This window comes from Scyliorhinus canicula, chromosome 5, assembly GCF_902713615.1.
Source record: "Scyliorhinus canicula chromosome 5, sScyCan1.1, whole genome shotgun sequence".
In the NCBI taxonomy this organism is placed as follows: Eukaryota; Metazoa; Chordata; class Chondrichthyes; order Carcharhiniformes; family Scyliorhinidae; genus Scyliorhinus; species Scyliorhinus canicula.
Window position 1 is genome coordinate 144,346,476 of NC_052150.1, and position 27,735 is coordinate 144,374,210.

The 27,735-nt window shown below is 46.0% G+C and overlaps 1 protein-coding gene across 1 annotated transcript in view; it reads right to left on the reverse strand.

The window, feature by feature from the left end:
• cntnap2a (contactin associated protein 2a) overlaps positions 1-27,735 on the reverse strand; it is a 2,445,269-nt gene that overhangs the window by 1,055,753 nt on the left and 1,361,781 nt on the right. The window lies entirely within an intron of this gene.

Consider the following 27,735-nt stretch of genomic DNA (forward strand, 5'->3'; position numbering starts at 1 on the left):
TGAAACTCAAGCAGACACGGGAAGAATGTGCAAACTACACACGGACAGTGACCCGGGCCCGGGATCGAACCCAAGTCCTCAGCGCCATGAGGCCACAGTGCTAACCACTGCGTCACCATGCCGGCCATCCTAGACACCGTCATGTGTGCCCGATGCACCACCTTGAACTGGACGAGACTCAGTCTGGCACATGAAGACAATGTGTTCACCCTCCGCAAGGCCTCATTCCATAGCCTGACCTCTACAACCATCCCCCCCCCCCCAGCTCCTCTCACCATATTTGTCCAAGATCCCTCCCTTCCCAATCTCACCTTCGGACAAAATTTTATCCTGCAGCTGGGAACCCCTGTTTCCATGCGCAAGTCCACCAGGTGCAGCGTGTGGTCTGAGACCACGATTGCCAAATGTTCAGTCTCAAACATCACCCCTGCTAGCAACCTCTTATGAAATGAAAAAAAATGAAAATCGCTTATTGTCACGAGTAGGCTTCAATGAAGTTACTGTGAACAGCCCCTAGTCGCCACATTCCGGCGCCTGTCCGGGGAGGCTGGTACAGGAATCAAACCGTGCTGCTAGCCTGCTTGGTCTGCTTTAAAAGCCAGCGATTTAGCCTTGTGAGCTAAACCAGCCCCTTATTCAGCATGAGAAAAATCAATTCGGGAATACACCAAGTAAACATGCAAAAAGAATGAGAATTCCTTCGCCATTGGCCTCGCAAACCACCATGGGTCCACCCCCCCAGTCATTGCGGGAATATATATTCACCAATACGACGGGTGCCCCCCAACTCCCACTCATCATCAAAAATCTGCCCCACCCAGGATCTGGCACTAAACTTCCAGCCGAAAAGGCAACCTTATTAATCACCAGCACCGCTATCCCCTCCAACCCTGAATGAAACACATGCCCCACCCAACTTTTCCTCAACTTCATTTGATCTGCAACTTTTAAGTGAGTCTCTTGCATGAAAACCACACCCACCTTCAAGCTCTTTCACATGGAAAGACGCTTATTGGCCCATTCAGTCCCCTAATGTTCCAGGTGGTCAGCCTGGTGGAAGGGCTCCAGGGCCCCTCTGGTTGAAGGACTCCAGGCCCCCGATCAGCCATATCCACTGTTTAATGAACTCCTCCAGGCCCATGTCCTGCCCACCTCCTGGACCTGCTCAAGTTGAAGGCCGCCATTGTCCCTTAAACAACTGCGCCACACTAACAATTTCCATGTCAGCAACCCCTCCCCCTGCCCTTACCTCAACCCAAACATGACCCACCATCACCCCCCAGCCACAACAAAGAAAACAGTTCTACCTGAACACAGATAGTAAACTAAACCCAGTAGGTGTTATAAATAAAGCCAAACATAATAACCGGGCACAAACATAAATAGTTCCCTCCGTCCCTAAGTAGAGTACCTCCACTCTGCTTCATAGGTGTATCCACCCAGGTTCTAGCCTTCTCACGAGTCCCCCATATCCATGGTCCTTCAGGAACGTACTCGCTTTCTAAGGCGTATCAAAATAGTTTTCCTGTCCCTCATATGGGACACACAAATGAGCAAGATACAGCACCCCGAACCACTCTTTATTTCTGAAAAGGGCCGCCTTAACCCTATTGAATGAGACGAGCAGCTTCACCAGCTCTGCTCCCAAGTCCTGGTAGATGCGAACCACATGACTTCCCAGGTACACTCTCTTGTCTCCTTTGTCAAACACTGGATCTCCTCCTTTCCCAAGTAGCCGTGTAGCCACACAATGGTCGCCCTCGGCAGCTCTTCCGCTTTAGGCACCCTCCTCAGTGACTTGTGCACCCGATCCACCCCCTCCCCCACCAGCTTCTTGAACATCCGAGTCACATATTTTGTGGCCTGCGTCCCCTCGATCCCTCCAAGCTGCCCTCGATCCTGCGATTCTGCCTCCTCGAGTGAGTCTCCATGTCGTCCACCTTCTCCCACAACTTCTTCTGGCCCTCTGCCATCATTAGCATTTCAGCCTCCAACAAGGCTACACGGTCCTCATGGTCGGCCACCAACTCTTCTGAAATGACACATTCTGCGCCTCCAGCCTCTGCCCTACTCGTTCTCGGGCATCCTGGTTCGGCTCCTCTACCTTACCCAAGTCTTCCGAGGCTTCCTTCCTCTGCTGCTGGAATGTAGCTGTCAAAAACTCCATTTGTTGCTCCGTTGACCATTGTGTGGACAACAGCACCACAGAGCTCTCTGCCCATCTTTCCGCCTGTTGCCCATCGAGAGTCTTCCTGGTCTGACTGTTGCCCTTTTCTCATTGCACTCCTCATTTGGTTGGGCTTAGACATTCCCTACCGAATGAGACTCACTAGCTCTCACTGTTGCTTTGTTTTCCACTGGCCTAACACCCTGCAACGGGCAAAAAGGACCAAAATAATCCAACCTCGGAGAGGAGTCACCTAATGCGTGACCACTCATTCCATGGCCACCACCAGAAGTCTTCAAGGCACTATTTCAAAGAACAGCAAAGGGAGTTAAACTACCGCCAGTGTCCTGACCAATATTGATCACCCAATCAACAGAAATTTAAAAATAGCAGGCTGCATCTGGTCATTATCACTTATGATTGTACCAGTTTGATTTTCACAAATTGGTTGCTGTGTTTCCAACATTACAATAGTGACTACATTTCAAATGTGCTTCCTGGGCTGTAAAAGCTCGGAAACATCCTGAGGTCAAGAATGGCACTACATAAATACATGCCTTACTTTTTCTTTTGCTCCTGAATAAATTATTTTGTCTGTAACTGATGCAGAAATATTGATACGACGCTCTACATTTGCCCACACAATTGACGAGGGAGGTTTTGAATATAAATTTATCAGAGCATTTTTCTTGATTATTGATATGGGGCGGAATTCTCCACTCCCGGAAAAAGTAGGGAGGGCCGTCGTGAACTCGGCCGAGTTCTCCCCTCCTGGCGGGGCTAGGTGCGGTGCTCCGTAACTCTCGGCCGCGGGAGCGTCGCGCCAAGAATGACGTGGCCGGCGCGCCTAATGACATCAGCCGCGCATGCGCCGTGGCCGTCTTTCCCCTCAGCCACCCCGCAAGACGTGGCGGCTTGATCTTGCGGGGCGGCGGAGGGGAAATAGTGCGTCCGATTTGGACGCCGGCCCGGCGATCGGTGCCCACCGATCGCGAGCCTGTCCCCTCCCGAGCACAGTCGCGGTGCTCTTTCCCCTGTACTCCCCCCACAAGCCCCAAACGGGCATATCTCACCCGTTTCACGATGGCAGCGACAAGGTGTGGTTGCCGCCGTTGTGAAACGGTCGCGAACGGCAGGTCGCTCGGCCCATCCGGGTCGGAGAATCGGCATTCGCCGTGAAAAACGGCGAGCGGCGATTCTTCCGAGTGGGGGGGGGGGGGTTGAGAATCGCGGGGGGCGCCAGGGGGGCGTGAAATTTGTCAGGGGGCCCTCCCGCGATTCTCCCACCCGGCGAGGGGAACGGAGAATTGCGCCCATGGAGTCTTTGACAAGAACAATTATAATTCTAATCAACCTATTTTTGTAACACAGCAAAATAAATTTACATCCACAGATTAAGAAAATGGGGTACTGCCTGGAACAGAAAATTACTGGAGATGTAGGGGAAGCAGGGAGTTAAAATCTTGGGTCATCTAATCACAGGTGACAAGTTGCTGGTGAATTGTTTTAATTTTTTCAACTGAATTTTTGGTGTTTGATTTCCCCTTAGCTGTGCATTGTGTGTCCTGATTTATTGTGCAATGTTCAATATACTTGTTTTAAAACTTACCTAACTCATTTAGGTCTCCAAGTGATACATACACAGTGATAATATGCTCATCAAAGGGACCCTGTATCAAACCATGTGTTGAAATAGTTTACACCTAGACTAAACAGTGTTGAAGTAGTAACTTGAGGTCATAGGTGTAAAATGTTAGAGTTCAATTCACAAAGTTTCGACAATGAATAACTGGCCTTTTAACACAAACTATTCTGTCTGTTCGCTTCAACAATATACTTTTATTTTTGGATAATGCTGTTGATGTCAAAAGTTAGCATATAATTGGCTCAGTAAACAGTGAACATTTTCTGTTGCCACAGTTAAAATAAGTCCCTGAGTTGAATAGAACTATATACCCCCATTCAAAGTGTTGCTAGCTCTCACAGCAACATCACAGCCCTTCCGTACTCTGGTGGACTGGTCAATGCACATTTTCAAACTGCTGTGAATAGTTTAAAAAGCTGCTGTGAATGTCACAGCTTGGTCAATTGTACCTGACCAGTATGAGAACTGACCACCGACAGCGCATGTTTTCTCTTCCTCCCTCCCACAGTTGGACTCAATTGCTGAAACGCATTCAACATGAGAAATCCAAATGTCAAATGAAATAGTGCAAAGCTAAAGCAGTAAATGGTGAAAAGCTCAAAACAATGGCGACCCAAAGAAATTTAAGGATCCGTGTACGGAGATCATTATCCACCGACAGGCAGAAAAAAATTATCAAAAGAGGCTAATGGAAAGCTGGGCTTATCTCAAGGGTGAGAACATAAGGGGTTAGAAGTCATGCAACAGCTGCACAAAACCTGTTCAGACCACATCTGACGCACCACACCTGTAGTAGGATATTCTGTGGCCTTGGATGGATTGCAGGGCAGTATTACTGCAACAATACCTAAACTTCCAGGGTTAAAAAAAATAAGGAGAGATTGCACAAACTAGATTTACATTCCCTAGAATTTAAGATTAAGCAGTGATTTGAATAAAGTTTTTAAGATATTAAGGAACAGGTAAGGTAGATAGGGAGAAACAATTTCATTACATCAGGGAATCTACGAATAGGAGAAAATAAAAGTTACAGCCAGGCCTTTAAAGAATGAAATCAGAAAATATTTCAACACTCAAAGAAATTCAAACATTCTTCTGCAAACTGCAGTTGATGCCAGATCAATTTTAATTTTTAAATCTGAGTTCCTATTAACTAAACATATTAAAGGATATGGGGCAAAGATGCACTTATGGCACTAATCAGTCATATCCTTGGTCAACACAGACTCCAGGAATTGAATGGCCTGTTCTTAATTCTATATGAGGAATCCTCACAGCTCCACAGAGGTGGGATTGGAGGTGGACCAGAATTGCATTTCTCTTCATGATCAATCCTTTATCCTAATTACACACTATCAGATTATAGACTTTACAGTGCAGACGGAGGCCATTTCGCCCATCGAGTTTGCACTGGCCCTTGGAAAGAGCACCCTTCTTAAGGTCAAGCTTCCACCCGATCCCTGTAACCCACACCTAACCTTTTGACACTAAGGGGCAATTTAGCATGGCTAATCCACCTAACCTGCACATCTTTGGAATGTGGGAAGAAACCGGAGAACCCGGAGGGTGCTTACGCAGACACGGGGAGAAAGTACGAACTCCACCCAGCCGGTTACCCGAGGCCGGAATTGAACCCGGCCTGGAGCTGTGAGGCAGCAGTGCTAACCACTGTGCCACCGTGCCATCCAAGATCTGCCAAAGCTTTATCCTCAGTTGATTTCACAATATATTTTTCCATGAAACTGTCATAAAAGCTTTATTCACTTTATTCACTTTATTCACTGATGCACTGGGCGGGATTCTCCGACCCACAGCCAGGTTGGAGAATCGCCGCGGGGCGGCGTGAATCCTGCCCCCGCCGTCCGCCGAATTCTCTGGCACCAGAGATTTGGCGGGGGCGGGACTTGTGCCGCGCCAGTCGGAGGCACTCGCAGCGCCCCCCCACCAGCGATTCTCCGGCCCGCGATGGGCCAAAGTCCCGCTGGTCCTTTGCCAGTCCCGCCGGCGTAGATTAGACTAGGTCCATTACCGGCGGGACCTGGTGACGGGGGCAGGCTCTGGGGTCCTCAGGGGGGCGCGGGGCGATCTAGCCCCGGGGGGTGCCCCCACGGTGGCCTGGCCCATGATCAGGGCCCACCGATCCGCGGGCGGTCCTGTGCCGTGGGGGCACTCTTTTCGTACGCGTCAGCTGTGTCTGCCTCCGCAATGGCTGACGCGTAAGTGAACCCCCATCCTGCGCATGCGCGGGGATGACATCAGCAGCCGCTGATACTCCCGCGCATACGCGGACTTACGCCACCCGGCGGAGTCCCTTCGGCCCCGGTTGGCATGGCGCCAAAGGCCTTCCACGCCAGCCGGCAGGGCACAAACCACTCCGGCACCGGCCTAGCCCCTGAAGGTGAGGAGGTGCCGGGATCCCCCACCCCACCGGGTACGGGAGAATCCCGACCACTATTACCATTAAACTCGCTGTCCTCCGTACTCCAATCAGCTAGTCTTTATTCAAATTGCTACACTATTCTATTAACTTGATTTTTCTCTATAGACATCTAAATCTTCTTTCACCTGATCCTTCCCTCCCACCACTCTTTTAGTTTAGTTTCATCCACTGCCCTAGTTAAACAATTTGCTAGCACATTGGTCCCAGTCCATCCCAACAAACCTGCTTCCTCTCTCCTCAGTACTCCATGAAGTGAAACCCCTTCTCCTACAAACAGTCTTTGAGCCATACATTTAAGTCTCTAATCTGCTTGATTGGCTTCTGCATTTTAATTTGGACCCTAAAGCCTCAATCTCTCCCAGCAGTACATCATCCCTCGTTCTACTAAATGGTTCATGCTTCCTACATGAACCAAGACAACTGGATCCTCCTCACCCCACTCCAAGTTCATCTCTAGCTTCTAGGAGATACTTTTGACCCTCATAACACAACCTTTGGAGCTTGTGATAATGGCTGTAGGAAAATGTATATATCCCCCTGACTCTACTGTTCCTTATCACTACCACATTCCTTTTCTCCCAGTTGAATAGTTTCCTGCACCATGCTGCCATGGCCAGTTAGATCATTCATATCCCAGCAGTCCTTGTTCGACATAGGCAGCAAGCAATTCATACCTGCTAGTCAAAGACAAAGATTAAGGCAGATTTTGCTACTTGACTGACTTGCAGTCACACACTCCTTTTCCAGACTATTGATTAGCTGTAAAGTTCTACTGAACTTTAGGATGTGATAAAATGACCAGGTATATCTCTTCCTCCCTGATACTCCGCAATGTCTGCAGCTCTGATTCCAGCTCAACAATCAAAGACAAGATTGCTTAAACCGCAGGCTCCTACTCCAAATATGATTGTAATTAGGTGGAAAACAGATGGTATTTTAGTTAAACACTTCAGACAGAAAACAGAAAGTAGAAATAAATGCACCTTTTTCAGATTGGCTGGCTGTCACCAATGAGATATCACAAATATCAATGCTTGGGTCCCAGCTATTCACAATCTACGGTAATGATTTGGATATGGGGATCAAACGTAACATTTCCAAGTTTTCTGATGACACAAAATGAGATGGGAATGTGAGTTGTGAGGAAGGTGCAAAGAGACTTCAAGGAGATTCAGACAAGTGAAGTCAGTGGGTAAAAACATGGCAGATAGAATATAATGTGGAAAAAATATCCATTTTGGTAGAATATACAAAAGTGCAGATTATTTCTTAAATGGTGAGAGATTGGGAAGTGTTGCTGTCCAAAGAGACCTGGATGACCTTTCCCATAACTCATTGAAGGATAACATGCAGGTGTGGCAAGCAATTAGGAAGTCAAATGGTATGTTGGTCTTTATTGCAAGAAGGCTTGAGTACAGAAATAAATAAGTCTTGCTGCAACTTGATAGTGTGCAGCTGAGACTGGGATGGCAGGATTGTCCTGTGAGAGGTTGAGGAAACTGGGTCTAAATTCTCTGGAGTTTAGAATGAGGGGAGATCTCATTGAAGCATTCTCCCTGAATCTACCCAGTTTAGACAGGGTAGATTCAGGGAGAATGTTTCCCCTGGCTGGGGAGTTCTGGAACAGGGGACATAGTCGCAAAATACGAAGTAGGTCATTTCGGACTGAGATGAGGAGGAACTCTTTCATGCCAAGTGATTTTGGTATTCTCTATGTCAGAGGGCTGTGGACGCTCAGAGTATGTTCAAGACAGAGCTTGATGGATTTCGAAATATTAAAGACATCAAGGGATATGGGAATAGTGCAGGAGAATGGTGTTGAGGTAGCAGATCAGCCATGATAGAAGTAAACGGCAGAGCAGGCTTGAGTGTGGTATTGTGTGAAGCAAATAATGGCATGATGGGAAAACTAGTCAAGTCTTCTTGGTACAATTGAATTTAACCTAAGGCACAGAATACACAGAGATAGCCTGTCCATGGGAACCGGGTGACTCTGAGAGTCTAGATAAGGCTTGGAACTAGAAGTAGTCTCAATACATAACAAGCTGAACAACTGTCTCTTCCTGTATGTAAACAACTTCTCCCCTTTCTTAAAACAAAGACAAGATAATGATATGAAACTCAAGTCCCCTGGAGGTCAGCAAGGTGCCGCCATTGTAACGATTATTATTTATGTTTTACTTTTGATCAAATTCCTAACCGAGTTGTATTCATGTTATCTTGATCCTATAATGTATAAGAATCACCTTCTTTTCTGTACTATCGCAGACTTGGGACGGACTCCGCAGTTTGTAATTGACTGCCTTCCGACTTTCCAAGTTTCTGCCATTTCTGCTAGCAGTTCTAATTAGTGAATAAAGTTCAGTTTTGCTTATCTAATGAATGCTGTTTGAATTTCTCTATCACAGTCAAGACGCGGGGAAAATATAAAATACAACATGAGGGGCCAAGTGGTCTATCCCTGCTCCTATTTCCTATGTTTCTATGTTCCCATGAGATTATCATGTGTTCAGCTGCCAACACCAGCAGGGTTGGGACATGATTTTTCAAAAGAATTTAAAAGCTGCTAAGATTCCGAAGTTCCTCTGAAATTGGGTTTTGAAAACTGTTTGGAAACCAAATAATGATCTGACCTGGCTTTTCTTCAACACATATTCTTAAAAATAAAAACTTCAGGAAGGATTGAGCATCTACTGGCGACTGACGTTCCACAGCAATTTTCATAAATTATCTGCTGCACTGTGAAATAAAACGCTGTTGAAACATTTTTTTAGCATGGGTTTTGACATTGCACAACATACATCTATTTAATAACATGTTGAAATGATTAAAGATCAAACGCAAGCGTCAATATAATTATTTGATTTGCCGATTTCAATGAAAAACTATTCAGGGGTAAAGGCCACCTGCATCTTTGTATCTGCATTCACGGTGCATTAGCTAACTTCATACTATGTTCCATACACTGCCAGAAATTCAATGAAGGTGCAGGAAACATCTGCCCACTCCAACCAAAGTGTGCACTTTCGGAACTTGCACATGCCTACATAATGTGTGAAAGAGGCAGGTATTATATATCTTTCATGCGTTTTCACCACTTCAATTCTATTTTAATATTTTAAATATTTTAATATATACTTCTGGTTTTCCCTGTTCGAAACTTTCTTGTTTTCTTTAAATTACCATTATGGCGCTGATGAAAAATGGTTGCCACAGAAACCAGTTATTTGCGATTTATAAAATGTATTGTTGCTGTATTAAAAAAAAAACAAAATTGTAAAATACAAGTAATAACATCAAGACCACAGAAGCTTCCAAAAGCGCAATTTCTTTCTGTGGCAATTTATTTTCATTTGTTATCCAGTCAAAAGGCTAATATGTTAGAGTTGTAAGTTTGATGACATTGCACACACACACAAAAAGCATTTATCATTTGCAGTGTGGATTTGACTTGCGAAAGCAGCAGTTCATTTAGTTAAAATTAATAAAGGTTAATAAGTGTTCAAGACAATTTGCCTGCCTGCTTCCGCAGAAGCATGCATTATTAGCTCACATCAAAGCAATTCCATATGCATAAAATTTGGTAACTTCAAAAACAATTAGCAGGAATATTAAACAGTTTCAATGATACTTGCAGTAAAGAAAACCAGAAAGTTTTATATTTCCTCTCACTAATCTCAAAAGGAATTTAGCGAAGTTTGGTTATCACTTATATTCAGTGATTCATTTGTGCAAATAAGTCTTCAGTAAAGCCAAAATGCCATGGGGGGGGGGGGGGGGGGGGGGGGGGGGGGGGCGGTATTATTGATTTCTGCTTATCTCGAGAAAGTATAACAACTGACAGAACTTGGGACCAGGAAAACACAAAATTTGACCAAGTACCATCTGCGGGATTCTCCGTCGGCCGGATCCTTCGCTTTGCTGGAAGCGCATCCACGCCCGTGGATTTCCCAGAATGGAAACCCCATTCGCTGGCTGCAGGAATGGAGAATCCTACTGCTGGCGGGGGTATACCGCAAAATAGGGCTGGTGGGACGGAGAATCCTGCCCCATGGGCGAGATCAGACTCGGGATGCAACTTGGCCAGTAAATCTGCGACAGAGTCTCGCGAGATTTACCGACCTCGCCACGCCTTGCAAGATCGAGCGAGATCTTGCGAGGGGTCGCAATCTGGATCCCACCCATGGAGAGACAGATTAAATGTTGAATGTTGCAGACGGAAAGACCAGCCAAACAAACCCCTATCTCAGGAAAGGCCCCGTCCTGTGTCCCTCTAGCCCAGCGACCACCCCCCCCCCCCCCCACCTGTAGGGAAGGGACTTACTCCTTAGCCCCCCCACCTTGGAGTGCAAGATGGTAAGTCCCTGTTTCTCAGGACTTCCAGCAATTCTTGCCAGTGGGACTCCCAGTGTGGGGATGGGGGGTAGGTTTGCTGGCTGGAGCATCCCAGGAGGCCGGTGAATCAGGCTTCCTGTTCGATAATGCGATTTAGAGATTTAAATCAGGGTTAATGAGGCATTTGCATGTTCCCGTCAGACCTGGATGGGAACTTCATCGAGGCCGGTGGGAACCTTGCTGGGGTCAACGGATGGGCTGGGAGACTCGCAATAAGTTTGACACCTGGCATGAAACTAATTTTCTTTTTCTTCCGTCCAATTTACTGGGTCATCACGATTCTAGCGGCCCTGGAGAATCCCAACCCCCCACACCCCTCGGTACCAATAATGAAAAATAGGGTCCACCAGTAACATCAACCAAGGGTTATTACACAGAAGCTATTGGAGGTGATTTCCAGGCCACTCCCACATGCAAAAGGGACAATAACCAGTTAAAGATTCTTCCTCCAGTGAGTAATTCTATTATGTTATGGTTAAGAGGCTCCACTGTGAAGATTATTCGGGTTTTCGCAGTAGCAATTAGGCAAAGCGAGTGAATTTACCCTTCCTACTCTGTGCCTATCTTGGGTGAAAGTTCATAATCACACCAACTGAAAATAAAAGACTTCCGAAGATCACTAAATCTTAAGGTAAATAAATATTAAAATCAGTACTTTTGTGAAGTGCAAGTGAGAGCTGGAGAATTGATTTCCTTTTTATAGGCAATTCAAGGTTTTCCATCAGCTGTGCCCATGGAAATAACAGGGCCCTTTAATGCATCCTTTTATAATGGCCTGCACATGAATATGTAAATATTCGCCTAGTGAGACGCCACTCCATGTGACTTTGTTTGCTGCTCAGAGAAACACTAAGGAGAAGTGGGTAATGCTTTCTGACCATTGTGACTTAAGTTGTTTCTTTAAGAAAATAAGCATTTGTAAGCCATGTTGGTTCTTACTGCTGAAAGACACACACGAACAGACTCAAAAACAGCTTCTTCCCCACTGTCACCAGACTCCTAAATGATCCTCTTATGGACTGACCTCATTAACACTACACCCTACATGCTTCAACCGATGCCAATGCTTATGTAGTTACATTGTACATCTTGTGTTGCCCTATTATGTATTCTCATGTATTCTCATGTATTTTCTTGAATTTTGTTTAATTCCCTTTTCTTCTATGTACTGAATGATCTGTTGAGCTGATTGCAGAAAATACTTTTCACTGTACCTCGGTACACATGACAATAAACAAATCCAATCCAATAGGCTCAATTTAACATTAACGGAAACGAAACAGATTTCCGTGTCGAGCACGTTTAGCCAGGTGTTTCCTAGCACTTGCAGCGCCGAGTAAGATCCCACTATCTATCGGGACTGTGCTTCATTTCAGGGCCTCGGTGAGGAATGCCCTGCCCAAGCCGCACTCATAATAATAATGTTCTTAATTATCACAAGCAGGCTTCTATTAACACTGCAATGAAGTTACTGTGAAAAGCCCCTAATCATCACATTCCGGCGCCTGTTCGGGTGCACAGAGGGAGATATCAGAATGTCCAAAATACCTGATAGCACGGGTGCGATTCTCCGCTCCCACGCCGGGTGGGAGAAACGCGGGAGGGCCGCTCTGGCACCCCTGCGATTCTCCCAACCCCCCCCCCCCTCGGAGAATCGCGGGCCGCCGTTTTTCACAGCAGCCCGCGATTCTCTGACCCGGATGGGCCGAGCGGCCTGCTGTTCCCAACCGGTTCACGCCAGTGGCAACCACACCTGGTCGCTGCCGGCGTGAACATGGCGCCAGCAGCTGTTTTGTGGCGTGTGGAGGGCGGGAGAGGGGAATGAGTACAACGACCGTGCTGGGGAGGGGACTGGTCTGCGATCGTGCCCACCGATCGTCGGGCCGGCGTCTCAAAGGGACCCACTCTCTCCCCTCCGCCGCCCCGCAAGATCAAGCCGCCATGTCTTGCGGGGCACGGAGGGGAAGACGGCAACCATGCATGCGCGGGTTTGAGCCGTCATCCGTCGTGACGTCAGCCGCGTATGCGCGGGTTAGAGCCGGCTAACTTGCGCATGCGCAGCTGACGTCATTAGGTGCGCCGGCCGCGTCATTCTCGGCGCGCTGGGCCTTGACGCCAGCAACAAGGCCCGGCAGCCGAGATTTACGGCACGGCCCTCCTAGCCTCCCGGAGGGGGGAGAATAGGGGGCCAGGAGCGGCCTCCGACGCCGACGTGAACCTCTCCGGGTTTCATGATGACGTCGGGCCTTGCGGAGAATTCCGTCCTAGTCTTTCGGGACTTGTGGGAGGAAACCCACGCAGACACGGGGAGAATGTGCAGACTCCGTGCAGACAGTGACCCAAGCCGGGAATTGAACCTGGGACCCTGGTGCTGTGAAGCCACAGTGATAACCACTATGCTACCATGCTGCCCACAGTCCCATTTCTTGCACTAACGGGCTCTGCTTGCCAGTGCAGGAAGAGATTGGGGTGGCATTCTAGAATGATCTCTCGACACCGCCCCCCCCCACTCCGCAAAATGGCCTCCGAATCCATTCGGCACCACAATGGGTTAGATCCCACACCTTGGGTAACTCTGACGAGTGCGTATTAAAGTGATGCTTATTGCAACACTTTACTAGGTAAATTGTGGGTGGGCTCCAGATTGCGATGTTTCACGAGATCTCGTTAGATCTCGCAGGGCAGGAGGGCAGCGCGGTGGGGTAGTGGTTAGCACTGCTGCCTCACAGCGCTGAGGACCTGGGTTCGATCCCTACCCCATGTCACTGTCAGTATGCAGTTTGCATATTCTCCCCGTGTCTGTGTGGGTCTCACCCCCACTACCCAAAGGTTAGGTGGATTGGCCACACTAAACTGTCTCTTAATTGAAAAAAAAATAATTGGGTAATCTAAATTTTGAAAAAAAGATCTCGCGAGTGTCTGCCTCAGGGTGCAGAGGACCCGGGTTCGATCCCAGTCCCGGGTCACTATCCATGTGGAGTTTGCACATTCTGCCCATGTCTGTGTGGGTCTCACTCCCACAAAGATGTGCAAGGTCAGTGGATTGGCCACGCTAAATTGCCCCTTAATTGGAAAATAAAAGACTTGTGTACTCTAAATTTATTGAAATATAGATCTTGCGAGATTCACCAGCCGCATTGCACCGTGCATTGAGCATGACGCGGCCATTAGGTTGCGCCCAAGATATTAGGTGGTGTCAGACAGGCATCAAATTGGTAAGTGAGAACTCACAGCACTACCATGCAGCTATGCAGAAGGGAAGTACATCAATATATTTGTAGAGAGGAACAGCTGGTTGAGGGAAGTACTGATGGGAATAGTATTAGAGCTACACACATAAACACAGATAAGGAGATCAAATGCTCCACAGGGCACGATGATCTGCAGAATATAAATGTTGTCTGTGGGCATGAACAAGCTAGTTTATAGAGGAAATGTGAAGATGTTACCATTAATAAAGAAATATACATTGCACCATAATAGGAACGGACAGCCTTACGCACTGCAGCCATAAACATTACAAAAAATACAATAAAAGAGGTTAATTTTCTATTTCAAAACCCAGCATTAAATATTGTGATTTTAGTGACATGGGAGGTTGAAGCCCTTCTTTCATCTTTGAGGTTAGGTTCCCACTCAAGCCGAAGGACTAAATGAAAAACTCTTTCTTCTGACAGTGGGAGGATTCTGGACTGAAATGAGTTAAGGACATCAAATGGAATGAAAAAGAGAAATCCCACTCCTTCGCACCACATGCAGTCCAAACTTTAAGCATCCCTGCCTCGCCCTGTGGAAAAAATCTGCATTGTGACCTTTCAATGATCCTGAAGAGGTAATCAAGCAAATCCTTCAAATATTCAGCCACGCATACATTCACTATTTACCCTGGCCAGCTGCCCTCCACAGGCAACACCTCCTACCTCAAGCTGCAACAAAAGGCGGCCATTATGAATCGTAGAATATTTGATTATCTCAGCTTACATTTATCCCTGTAATTCCCAATCCTACTCCCAACCAACAATCCACGGAGCTACGCTTTACCATCTGCTCTTCACAAACACAAACATGAACAGATCAGATACCAAACAGATGGTTGGTAAGGCTGCCAATTTTCTCCCTTGTCAAACACCCCATCATATTCCCAGAGCCTTAGCGGTTATTCCCTTCTGCTGGCCTTCAAAGATCAGGTAAAATATCCCCCAGCTGTAATTTGGGTAGTGGTAGAACATGGGCAAAACATGTGGCAAAGAGACACAACTGCATGGTAGAAATGTTATTTAGTAAAACAATGAAAAAATAAATCCTTCCACAGCTTTTTTGTGCGAAAAATTATGTCACTATCAGAATCGATTTGGAAGATTAACAAAGGCAAGAAAATAGAGACATTTTGCAATACACAGCCAAAATTTAGTAATGAGAAAAATAGTTTTAATTACAAAAAGGTGAAGTGCAGCTAGAAGAGAGTTTTTCAAATGTGGAGATAAATTGGCGCTGTTTTTTTCTCTGTTCTTTCATGGAAAGTGAGCATCATTGGCAAAACCAGCATTTGTTGCCCATCCCTGATTGCCTTTGAGAAGGTCGTGCTGAGCAGCCTTCTGGAATCACTGCAGTCCATCTGGTTTGGGTGCATCCACAGTTTTGCTGGGTAGACAGTTTTAGGATTTTTCCAGGTAGTTATGTTTGCATGCGCTTGCTGCCAATGTTTGTATTGTGGAGCTATTATGGGTCTGGAGGTGCTGTCAAAAGAGGTTCAGCAAGTTGCTGCAGTGCATCTTGTAGATGATACACACTGCTGTCACTTGCATCTGTGGTAGAGGGAGTGGATGTTGAATGTTGTGATGGGGTGCGAGTCAAGCAGGCTGCTTAAGCTTCTTGAGTGCTGTTGGAGCTGCACTTACCTAGGCAAGTGGAGAGTATTCCATTACACTCCTGACTTGCGCTTTATAGATGGTGGTCAGACAGTGAGTGACTCACTTTCTGGGGGCTGGTTTAGCTCACTTGGCTACACAGCTGGTTTGTGATGCAGAATAAGGTCAGCAGCACAGGTTCAATTCTCGTACCGGCTGAGGCCCAACCTCTCAGCATTACCCCTCGCCTGAGGTGTGGTAATCCACAGGTTAAATCACCACAAGGCAGCTCTCCCCCTCAAAGGGGAAACCAGTCTACTGTCATCTGGGACGATGGGGCCTTTACCTTGACCTTACAAGAAACGGGAACAGGAGTTGATCATAAGGCCCTTTGAGCCTGTAGCGTCATTCAATATGATCGAAGCTAATCTTTGGCTTCAACTCCACTTTTCCGCCCCCTCCCCTGGTTGAACTTTCCTGTTGACTCTGGAAAACCTGAAATGCACATTTTGCATCTTCTAAAATGCACACTAAACCCATGTGAGACTTTGCCCGGGATTTTTGTCTTTTCACACAGAAGTCAGGTTCACAGTACAGAACAGTTTGTGAGCATTAAGTGGACACCGGTTAGAAGGCCCATCTCAATTCTCTAACACAGCAGGCCCCCTCCCAATCTCTTTTAAAAGCCCGCAAACCTCACCCCTCATTCTCCTCACACTCCAACCATTCCTATGCCACCTCATTCCCCCTTCAGGTCATCCATGCCACCCCCATGCTAACAGCCCACCCTCTATAGTCACTCACCTCGTCGGCACTATGTATAGTCTTCAGGAGGCATGCAATAGCAATGGGAATTATTTAAAAATGGTTGTGAGAAAAAAAAATCTAATAAAACCTTTAATTCAAACTCACTACCAATTATACTGGAAAGAAGAAAACCTACTCCAATGTTAAAAATATATAATCTGTTAACTTTGCAAACAAACAAAAAACAACATCAAAGGCATATGATGTTATTATATTATTCAATTTTTCAATCATTCTTCAATCAATAAATCACCAGCAGAGCTGAGCCATGATGACTTTTGAAACGCAACCATGCATTCATAATGGCTACATGTTGAAGCAAAAGCTTTGGGCTCCATTGTCTAAAACTGTTTCAAAGCAGGGTGCCTAATAAATTGAGAGGAGCAGGTACAAAGATTTGTTTCAACTATCAAAAACAAGGCATTTTTAAACAGCCAGAGCTGTCAGTCTATTTAAATCACGGCATAAAATATGCCAGCAGAAACTAACAGGCCATTTTGAAAAACATTTTTACATGCATTATGGCACTTACATCAATGGAAAAACTATTGCAATGCATGACACCATTTACACATTTGTGGTTAGTGTAAGGGTCAACTTAACTCTGCAGCGCAGATTCTTATGATGAATTACTGCATTAAAACATATCTACATTCCAAATTAACATCAAATAGTGACAACTAAAGGTGTCAAAACATTTCATATTTACCTTTCATCTAAGGGACCGGTCTATTGAATCTTTGATACACCACCCCCAATGCGATCTTTCCAGTGGGAGCACACCCCAAATAGAATGGGAGGGGTCCACCCTTCAACCTTCCCACTGGTGGGTGCCCACCCTATCACCTTACCGCCCACCCCTGACCTCATCCCCATATGCCGGGCAGCCACCAAAATTGGCAATAAAGGGTCAATTAGGCTTTTTTCCAAGCCAACTGAACTTAAAAATACACTACTCGGGCCATAAAATGTTTGACACGAGTAATCAGGCAGGAGTGGACAGCTTGATTTTTTAACTACATTCTTCAAACGGCAGGGAGGAAGGAGGTGTTTGATCTTTGTGGCCGCCCTTTGAAGATCAGCAGTTGGGGGGGGGGGGGTGAAACAGCTCACACCCTCACTGCAGCTCCAAACCCAGCTCCACCAACACCAGCTTCTCTGTGCTGCCGAAACCCTCCTTGCCCAATACCCCAGACACCGAGTTATGGGAATCCCTGCGCCGTCTTTTCCTCTTCTTGCAGTCCTGGCAGTGGCCACGAACGTGTTCTTGGAACTACTGGGAATGACTGGGCTGCTGGACAATCTAATTGGCCAGTAGTTCTAGATGGCAGGATTTCCTCCCCAGTGAGGAGCGCAAGTCCCACTTGACCTTTGTTAAGATCAACCACAGAGCACTACGGCTGTGGGGTGACCAGCATGGAGAAGGCTGGCTCCATAGTGACTTTTTGCAGGGTGGACGGGCTGTCCCAAATCCCCCAACCCCTCCCAACCCCACTCCTACTTCTTATTCAGCTCGTGGAGACCAGAACTGCACACAGTATTCCAGGCGTGGTCTCACCAAAGTGTCGCATAATTGTATGAAATTCCTCATTCTTGTACTTCAATCCCCTTTAATAAAGGCCACAGGCCACTTGCCTTCCTTCGAGGTTCAGAGCAAGTATTCCCTAGCAGCCAGCTTCTGGCACATTGTGATTGACCAAAGACAGCGTTTATGGCTGATTGATGCAGGATTAATACATGATCATCCCTGCTGTCAGGAGAATGGACACACACTGAGAGGATTCTATGCATAGTCACACAACTGGAGGCTAATGGAGTGGAAGATCTTCTAACTCCAGTACATCAGCCTGTTAACATGCGGGGCCCGCAGAGTTGTATACATGCAGTTCATTGCGCCCTGAGGCATTAGCAAAGCCCCATGTCCACTCTGCTTGCTTCTCTGTGGTCAGAGAAAAGCAGACAAAGTACCCTCATCTTCAAGAAAAGGCCTCTGTCAACTCCCTGATGGTGAACTGTGAGATGTTGCTCATGTCATGAAAGCACAATACTGCAGATGCTGGAGATAGAAAATGCTGGAAAAACTGAGCAGCTCTATTAGCATTTGTGGAGAGAGAAACAGAGTTAGCGTTTTGAGTCCAATATGACTCTTCTTCACGTTGGACTCAAAACGTGAACTCTGTTTCACTGTCCAGAGGCCTGCTAAGCTCTTCCAGCATGTTCTGTTGCTTATTGCTCACCACTGGCAACAGTGCTTTGCCCTACTGTGTGATTGTAGCTTGAATTGTAGAATTTGGTACAGTTGACCCGCCACCTCTTTGTGAAACGTGTTTGCCTCACTCGCTGCTCCTTGCTGAGATGGAAGTAGGGGAATTACTCCGGAAAGGTGAGAGTCTTTATTAAGAAACTTCCTCTCCCCTTTTCTGGGCGCAGCTTCTGTCTCTGCTCTCTGTGCTCCATATCCAAGTCATGTGCAGGCCAAGGAGGAACTTCAATGGCCTCCATTACAGGACTAGTCTTTCACCTGATAAATCAGCTAACTTCTTTGATGTCCTTGTCAAGGTCCAGCACCACTCCTTGAAAATCCAAAAAGTTTTGAAAACACCCCCAATAAACAAAGTGCATCCACAAAACCTGCATTGCAACAAAAAGTCAAACACAACATCCCCTGAAGGTCTGTTGGTGATACCTTTAAATTGTGCCGGGGTCAGAGGATGGACGGTATGGGGTGAGGGTTGGGGAGGAGGGATCCATTGTGCAGCTGCTAAATGCATGTTGAGCTGGGAGTGATTCAGAAACTGCATTCCAACACACACAGATAGCGCACCAAATCAGCATTCAAGGCTATCTGATGTCACTCTGCATGCCTCTGGTGCATGAATGACACATCTGTGCACCCTTACAGGTTGTGCCAGAAGCCTGGCCAATATGTTTGCAGTTTCCATCATGATAACACAAGTAATGCTATGGAACCGATTTCTGTGACCAATACCTTGACATATTTTGCAGAGGACATTAATTCCTTGGCCTTATACTCAAGTGGTCTAACATCATATCTCAATACTTATTCGCCTTTTCATCAGTGGATATTCATTGTGATGATTCTTCCAAAGTGCACTTATCTCTGTTTGCAGTTTTTCTCTCTTAGCAATTTTCCCACATTGCCCCAGTGGAATAAAAGCAGCTTGAAATTCAGGACATTCATTTTATTATCTATTTCTACTCATACCACAAAATCAAATCTAATGTTACTTTAAGTCATAATTCTCAAGTGTTCTCCTGCATTGTGATTTTCTGCAACACACTCTCTGCAAAATGCTTAAATTGGAACAGCAGCTTCTAATAACCAGTCTGGTATTTGATCCAAAACTTGAGCATCCCTTTGCGGATGCTCCTTCTGCATTCATATTCACATTTGTTTAGAATCATTAAAATCTCTTTCCCTCAAACACTCCAACTATTTTCATTTGTTCACAAAAGTCCAAATCTTAGATTTCAGAAAACATGTAACAAGACCTCTTTCAAAAAACTGAAGAATAAAGTGAAAGCTCAGGGGGAACAAGATGCTGCTGTAAATTGGATTATTACTTGGCTACAAGAAGAAGCAGAGAATAATTATTAGTTACAATTGTTTTAATTTGGCATCCACAAGAAACTGAGTCCCACTGGTATCAATTCACAAATTTATTTATGACCTTGACAAACTTCTTTAAACAGTGTTCAAGCCTGCTTGTTCTGTGAAAAATACAAGCGCTGGATTCTCCATTCTTGAGACTAAGTGTTGACGCTGGGGCAGGATTCATGGAGTTCAACGAAAGCAAAACTGGTGCCGCAATGGACCGATTCTGAAGCCGTGGAGGGTCTAGTACCGGTGCCACGTGGAACACAATCAATTCCAATGAGAAGCGGTGCCAAACTCGCCGGGTCGGTGATTGACACTCAGGAGGCTGACAAGCTGTAGCCACATGTACACACTTCACTCCCCACACACACTCATCCCAGCCAGCAAGATGGCACAGGTGCACTGATGGGTCGGCTGGGGCCAGAGGGCACCTGAAGGTGTGGCTTGGGGGGGGGGGGGGGGGGGGGGGCATCCGCAGCCGCATGGTTGCCTTGCAGGCTGTGGCAATGGTGTTCCATGCCCGTCCACCCGACCACACTGAATGTGTGTAAAATGAGTCTAAACTTATTGGAAATGTCAAGGTTATTGGACCTGTCAAAAGAACTGTCAAGCTGTCAAGGCATTTAAAAACTGTCTGCAGTGTTTGCCAAAATCAGTGTTTGCTATTTCACTCTGTCTGGTGACATGCAACTAAGTGTTATCATTGCACGATTAATGTTGCATGACTAAATTCACAAGCTATCATCATCACAATAGAACGCCTGTCAGTTCAAAGTTTGATTGACAGCTCCACGTGGTTATAAACTCTTTGACTTTATATAAATTCTTATGAACTGTAAATACAAATTCATAAGGAATTGAAGGAAGTTAAATATTGTGTTGTTATCAATGAGAGTGTTTTTTTTAAATAGTGGATTCACCAATAGACACATATTTAGATTCAACTGAGGAAGGAGCTGCGCTCTGAATGCGAATGATTCGAAACAAACCTGTTGGACTTTAATCTGATGTTGCAAGTTTTCTTACTGTGCCCACCCCAGTCCAATGCCGGCATCTCCACATCATATTTAATCTGAGCATGGGTCCTGAGATCACCCATGATGGATACTGGATTTGTTTGTATGGTTGGTGTAAGTGAAAAAGGTGAAGGCTAGGGAATGGGTTGGCATAAATTGGCACTAAATTGGCATAGGGATTATAAAGGGACATTGGTTGTGAGTATATGGCATATGTTACCATTGGGGTTATAAGGGGATGGGTAGAGGGGCATAAATTGGAATGGAGGATATGAGGGGACTGGGGAGTGGAAGGATATAGGTTGGCGAGGATGGTATAATTGGATAAGAGAGATGGCTGAGGGGCATGAGTTGGCATCGATGGGGCATGTGAAATGTGTGAATATTCAAATTTTTAGCACACATAGCATTAATTTTTGAAACTCATAAATAATTAGAACTATGATTCAACACCTTTAAACTGATATTTAACTAACATTTGACCCTTTTGTCATGTGAGGGTCCCTTTAAGAAAAGTGTGTTTTATCAAATGACTGCAGTGATGTCATTGTTGTGGGTGGAGCTAGGCTGTGTCTTTTACTTTCATTTTGAGCTGACAGCTGCTTTGTTTTCATTTTCAGTTGGGAGCTGCATTCAAATCAAGGTGGTGTATGTTGGTCTCTCTCTCTGCATGCTAAAGAATGTCTCCAGACCACTTGATACCTTCAAAGTAATACCTGTTTTCTGCAAGCAATTCAAACCTACTGTTTTGTAGTAAAGGGTGTTTGGCTTATGGATGTTGTTTGGAAAGATATTAAGGGTTACCTATAGAGTACTGTATCTTTGGGGGGTATTTCTGTTGGTAGTTGATAAGATGTTTACTGTGTTTTTATAAAATGTTAACTGGATTCATAGAATAAACATTGTTTTGTTTAAAAATACTTAAGGGCTGGGATTCTCCCCTACCCGGCGGGGCGGGGGGTCCCGGCGTGTCGGAGTGGCGTGAACCACTCCGGCGTCGGGCCGCCCCAAAGGGGTGGAATTCTCCGCACCTTTAGAGGCCAAACACCCACATTGAGGGGCTAGGCCTGCGCCGGAGTGGTTCCCACTCCGCCGGCTGGCGTGAACGGCCTTTGGCGCTATGCCAGCCAGGGCCGAAAGGACTTCGCCGGCCGGCATAAGTCCGCGCATGCGCCGGAGCGTCAGCGGCTGCTGACGTCATACCAGCACATGCGCAGGGGAGGGGGTTTCTTCCTTCCAGGGGAGGCGGACGAAAAAGAGTTCTGCCACAGCGCAGGCCCACCCGGCGATCGGTGGGCCCTGATCGCGGGCCAGGCCACCTTGGGGGCAGCCCCCCAGGACCCCGGAACCTGCCCGTGCCACCAATGCCGCCGAATCTCAGGGGGCGGAGAATTCGGGACATGGTGGGGGCGCCCGCCCGCCTAAGATCTCTGGTGCATTACAAGTGGGCTCTTGTGCTCCTCAGAACCAAAATCTATTAAAAGTTGTAGGTCAGGTGAACTCCATGATATACTTTGGTGTTCTCTGAACCCTGGCCCGTAACACTTTAATGTACATATTCCATCAATGATTGCAAAATTCTAGTGCTTTTGACTTCTTAAAGTACACCATGGCATTAATACTCTTCAAAATAAATCAGTAACTTGATGCCAAGAATTTTTAATCATCTGATCTGTAGTCCCTTCATCATTTTGTTTACATCTAAAGTGTAAGTGCTCCAATCAAATTACAAATGAGAAAATACATATTTCGCACCATGGAAGAGTGAAAATTGGAAACACTTGCTCAACGCCTGAGGCCTGTTCTAGCAGAGGCATTTACTGCAAACGCCCATTTTGGAGTCACAGTTCTTTGTTACATTGCTAGATGAACCGCCTCAATTGGTATTGGCAAATTAGTGCACTTCTCTTTCTCAGTGACAACACATTTTGTACAGTTCTCCAGAGACTCGAGAAATACAAATTGAAAATAAATCAATAATCAGTTAGAAATTGTCAGAAATGCATACTATACTTACAGCTAAAGAGGAAACAGCTGAAAAGGTTCAGCCAATTTGCATGCTGTTGGTACAAAAAATTTCAGATTTGTTTTGGACAAAATTTTGGTACTTACTGAACGCTTCTTAACAATTGAGAAGAACAGAGGGCAGTAATTTCCGACCCTTCCCACCAACGGGATTTCAGGTTGTGCCGAAGTTGACCACCGGCGGCACGTTCCCTGGCAGCAGGGCATGGGAGCCATGCAAAAGACCATAGGCTTCAGCAGGTGGTCAACTGTTTGACGCATCCGCTACAGGAAAACCCGCCGAGGAGGAGGGGTGGAAAATCCCAGCCAATGATTTGAAAACTGTGGGTGGGATTTTCCGACCCTACCTGCCAGCGGGATCTCCAAGTCTTGATGAAGGCGAGCACCCGGGGTGGGTTCCCTGGCGGAAGAGCAGACAAGCCGCGCAACAGCCCTAGGCTTAGACTGGACCGGAATCTGCCAGTGGCCAGTGTCTCCGCTATGGAGGAATGGGAGAGGAGGTGGAAAATTTTGATTAAACTGTCTGTTGCTATGGGTCACGATTCCCAATGCCAGCTAATCACTATGGGGAAATCCCCAAGTCATGGAAGCGGTGAAAAGAGCAAGTGCCTTCTGTCCCCTCCCTCTCCATCCAAGTGGTGTGTGGGTATGACCCAGAAGAGTAACCTGAGCCTCACGCTACACCACCACTCACCCCCAAAGCCTCCCCCTCATCCCCAACCCGCTTCCACAATCTTATCTCTACGTCTAACTCAATCACATCAATAATATCTGTTTTGGGTCTGGTTTCAGCATATCATCAATTGAAATGTTATTCAAATCTTGGGTCAGCTCAACCAAGCATAAAATCTTTCAGTTCAAAAAAAATACAGGATGGCTTCCATGAATGCAACTTGAAAAGTAAATGTTTTAGGAAATAAACTACAGAATCATTGGTGCACAAGTACAATTAAGAGTTTGCCATGGAAACTACATTAATACTAAAGTTGAGAACCTAAACTTTACACTGGCTAATTTCAGTGTACTTCTTCCAGGTTTCTAGCGCAATCTCATTGAAAACCTGTAGAAATTTTGTAAATGGCTGTTTTATGTTAAGAGCCATAGTCAGCAGAATTTTTGATTAACAACCATTGGTGGATCTGAGGAAAACAAATGATACTTCTCTGATACCATCCTGTTATTTGAACAATTTATGTCATGTGATCATGATCCAAAGGCATTTTTGGTACAACTGGATAACACAAAATACTTATTGTATACTTTTCCACTTTACCTTCTCACAGCAAGATGCAACACAGCACTCAGTGTATCTTAATGTCCTATATTACTTCCAAAATTCTTGATATAAGAGATGTGGGGCGGGATTTTCCGTTGCCTGACTTCAAAATTGGGTTTGGCGATCAGGCGGAGAATGGGCTCCGATGCCAAAATCGGAGCTGGCAGCGGTTTGACACCGTTCAGCCATGCTCAACACCCTCTGAAATGGCGTCATCATGACACGCGCAGCGCCATTTCAATGGCGTTGGCGCGTCATCGGCTGGCCCACCCGTGATGCGCCACCCTTGATGGGCCGAGTTCCTGATGGGGCGGGACATGTGTCGTCTCAGCTGTGCAGGAACCCGGTGTAATTGAAAATACAGAAAAATGTGTCATTTTAAACATGGAAGTCTGGCAATATCTGGTCTGAAAGAAACCTGAGAGAATACAGGGAAAGATCCCACAAAAGGTTAATAGCAGCTGCAAAGAGAAGGATAAAAAAATGCAGATTCTTTCTTTCAAGCAGGCTTAGCAAACACACAGGATTCTTGTATTAAGCTAAAACAATGGCTCACACCTTCATTGAAAGTAACTATCTTAGGAAGCATCTGGAAAAGCATGGATGAAGGTTTAAATTGAATTAAGTGACGAATGTTTAAAACAGGCAGGTCTTTCAAGTCATAACTAAGTGGATTTTTAGCATACAGCTAAAAGCAAAGGCTTCCCACCTTCATTGAAATTAACTCTCCTGGTAAACAGCTGGAAAGGAAAAGATGATGTTCAGTTGAATTTGGTGTCAATTCTAAGTGTGAAATTTTGCTAATACCAAGTAAATTAAAAGAAAATTGGAGACTATCAGTCTACGAGAAACATAATTTAAAGTCAAAATCAAAGGCAAAGTTATGAGCTGGGGACAATTGTAAAATTAAACTATAGAAATCACAGGAATTAAAAGTAACACCTCTACTGAAAACAAAGCATTTTTTGAATATCACAGATGAACTTTGAACATCACAAAGGACAATGTAATCAAATCTGACAGATGAGGTTATGCCCAAAATGAATACTTAGTTGTATTAAAATGTTTAGATCAAAGATACTTTTTAACAATCAAAGTGGAAATAAGTTAATTTACAATAAGGTAATAAAAACTTGATACCTACTAGGAATAGTATATAAACCCAGGAAGCAGAAGCAGAAGCAGAGGAGAACTGAGCGGGAGGAGAGAGGAGAGAAGCATATTCAGCTCTCACAGCTCGGTCATGGGAAAGACAAGACAAGCAGCCAAGCTTAAACAGCTACACAGGGGCTGTTTAGCACACTGGGCTAAATCGCTGGCTTTGAAAGCAGACCAAGCAGGCCAGCAGCACGGTTTGATTCCCATAACAGCCTCCCCGAACAGGCGCCAGAATGTGTCGACTAGAGGCTTTTCACAGTAACTTCATTGAAGTCTACTCATGACAATAAGCGATTTTCATTTTCATTTCATTTCATCTAAGGAAGACTAGAATTTAAACAGGAGTCCGAGTCAGCTGAGAGATAGCTAGCAAAGCCAGCTCTTGTAGCTCAGTACATGGGATCGACAAGACACAGCAACGAAGCTAACCAGTGAATACATCTCAAGAAGACCAGACTTTAAAGAAGATTGATTGTCAAGGTGGGCCTGAAGGTCCCTTCAACCAACCAGCAGGATCCAGAAGCAAGATCTTTTTACCTTTCTGTAAAGAAAGTGATTTCAGCTTTTAAAAGAAAAAATATAATAATAAAATAACTTAATTTAACCTGAAACAGTGGTTATTCCTAAAGTCTACTTTAATTACTTAGCAACGCAGGACCCAGGACATCGATGCTAATAACTGGTAAGTAGATAAAATCTTCGGGGAAGATATGGGTTATACCGGGGGATAACTTGAAAATATAGTTTGACCTGAATAGCACCTAGCTAAACCTGCATCAGAGTCAGGGAGTGAGAATCCCTGTTCACCGTTTAGTATGTCGGCCCTTATAGGGGGAATTCTAAGAATAATGGTGAGTTTTCAAAAACACTGGAGTGGCGGCTGCGGACTGTGTCCAGCACCGCCATACACGACTGGGATCAATGCCGCTGGCTAGTGAGGCTTCTGTGAAGGCTGTGGGGACTGGTGGGGGTTGGGTATTGGGTGGCCACAGGGTGGGCTGTGGGGTCACAGATGGGGGGTCGGGTCTGTGCATGGCCGACGCAATGTTGTGTGCGCAGCCCGGGACCCGGCCATTCGCCGGCTGTTTTTGGCGTGGTAGTTTCATCTGGCACCGGTGCTAGCCCCTCATCGATCCCAGAAATAGTGAGGGTTTCACGCCGATTGTTTGGTCATAAAAGTCCACACATACTCTGATGGCGCCGGCAATTAGCCACTGAAACAGAGAATCCAGCCCCTGATGTCTGAGTGCATGTTCGGTATTTCCTGTACCATCATTTAATACAGAATTATTTTTGAACATTGCTGTCAAAATGCACTGCAAGAACAAGGTGCACGATCTTCCAGCCACGATGCACCAGAAAAGCAGCTCGCCTTGGCGCACCATGACCAGTGAAAGCCGGGAGACCCGCCCCCAGGATCAACCTGGGTCACAACACCTCACGAGTTTCAATGCAATCTAGTGAGATGTTGCAAGGGGAATCCTGCCCACAATGGGTGGAGTCAGTTTTTTGCAAATCTGCATATCAGAGCGAAACAGTAAGCCTCACTCTCACGTGCAGATTCTCAAGGCAAAAGGCTAGAGGATTCAATCCCTTCGTCTCAGGGACCTGGGGTGAGCGCTGTTTGGTACTGGTCCACATAAATGGGAACCAGGCGAAATGGAACTCATGAGGGTGTCTAAATGGATCGGAGGCCCCCAGCTGCATGGTACCCTGGCACTGCTGGTGTCAACTGGGCACCCTTGCAGTGCCACCTGGGTGCCAAGGTTGCTCGCCATGGGTGTTGCCGGGTTGGGGGGGGGGGGGGCAGAGGACCCTCCCATGTTGCGTTCGGGCTGTAGGGTTTCTTTTTTGTGAGCCTCAAAAATGGCGTCCCGTTCTCTCGCTGCAACGGAGAATTCCGGCGAGCAGGACTCCCCATTATAAAAAACAGGGCTATGTGCACAGGCCGCGCGTTCCCCATTTACATAGAAACATAGAAAATAGGTGCAGGAGTAGGCCAGTGGGCCATTGAGCCTGCACCAGCATTCAATCTGATCATGCAAATTCAGTATCCCACTCACGTTTTCTCTCCATAACCCTTCATCCCTTTATCCGCAAGAGCCAATCCAGCTCCCTCTTGAATATATCCAATGAACTTCCTGTGGTGGAGAATTCCACAAGTTCTCAACTCGCTGAGAGAAGAAGTTCATCCTTATCTCAGTCCTGAATGGCTTACCCCTTATTTTTAGGCTGTGACCCCTAGTTCTGGACCTCCCCAACATCGGGAATATTCTTCCCGCAAGTCCAGTCCAATCAGAATTTTATATGTTTCTGTGAAATCCCTTCTCATTCTTCTAA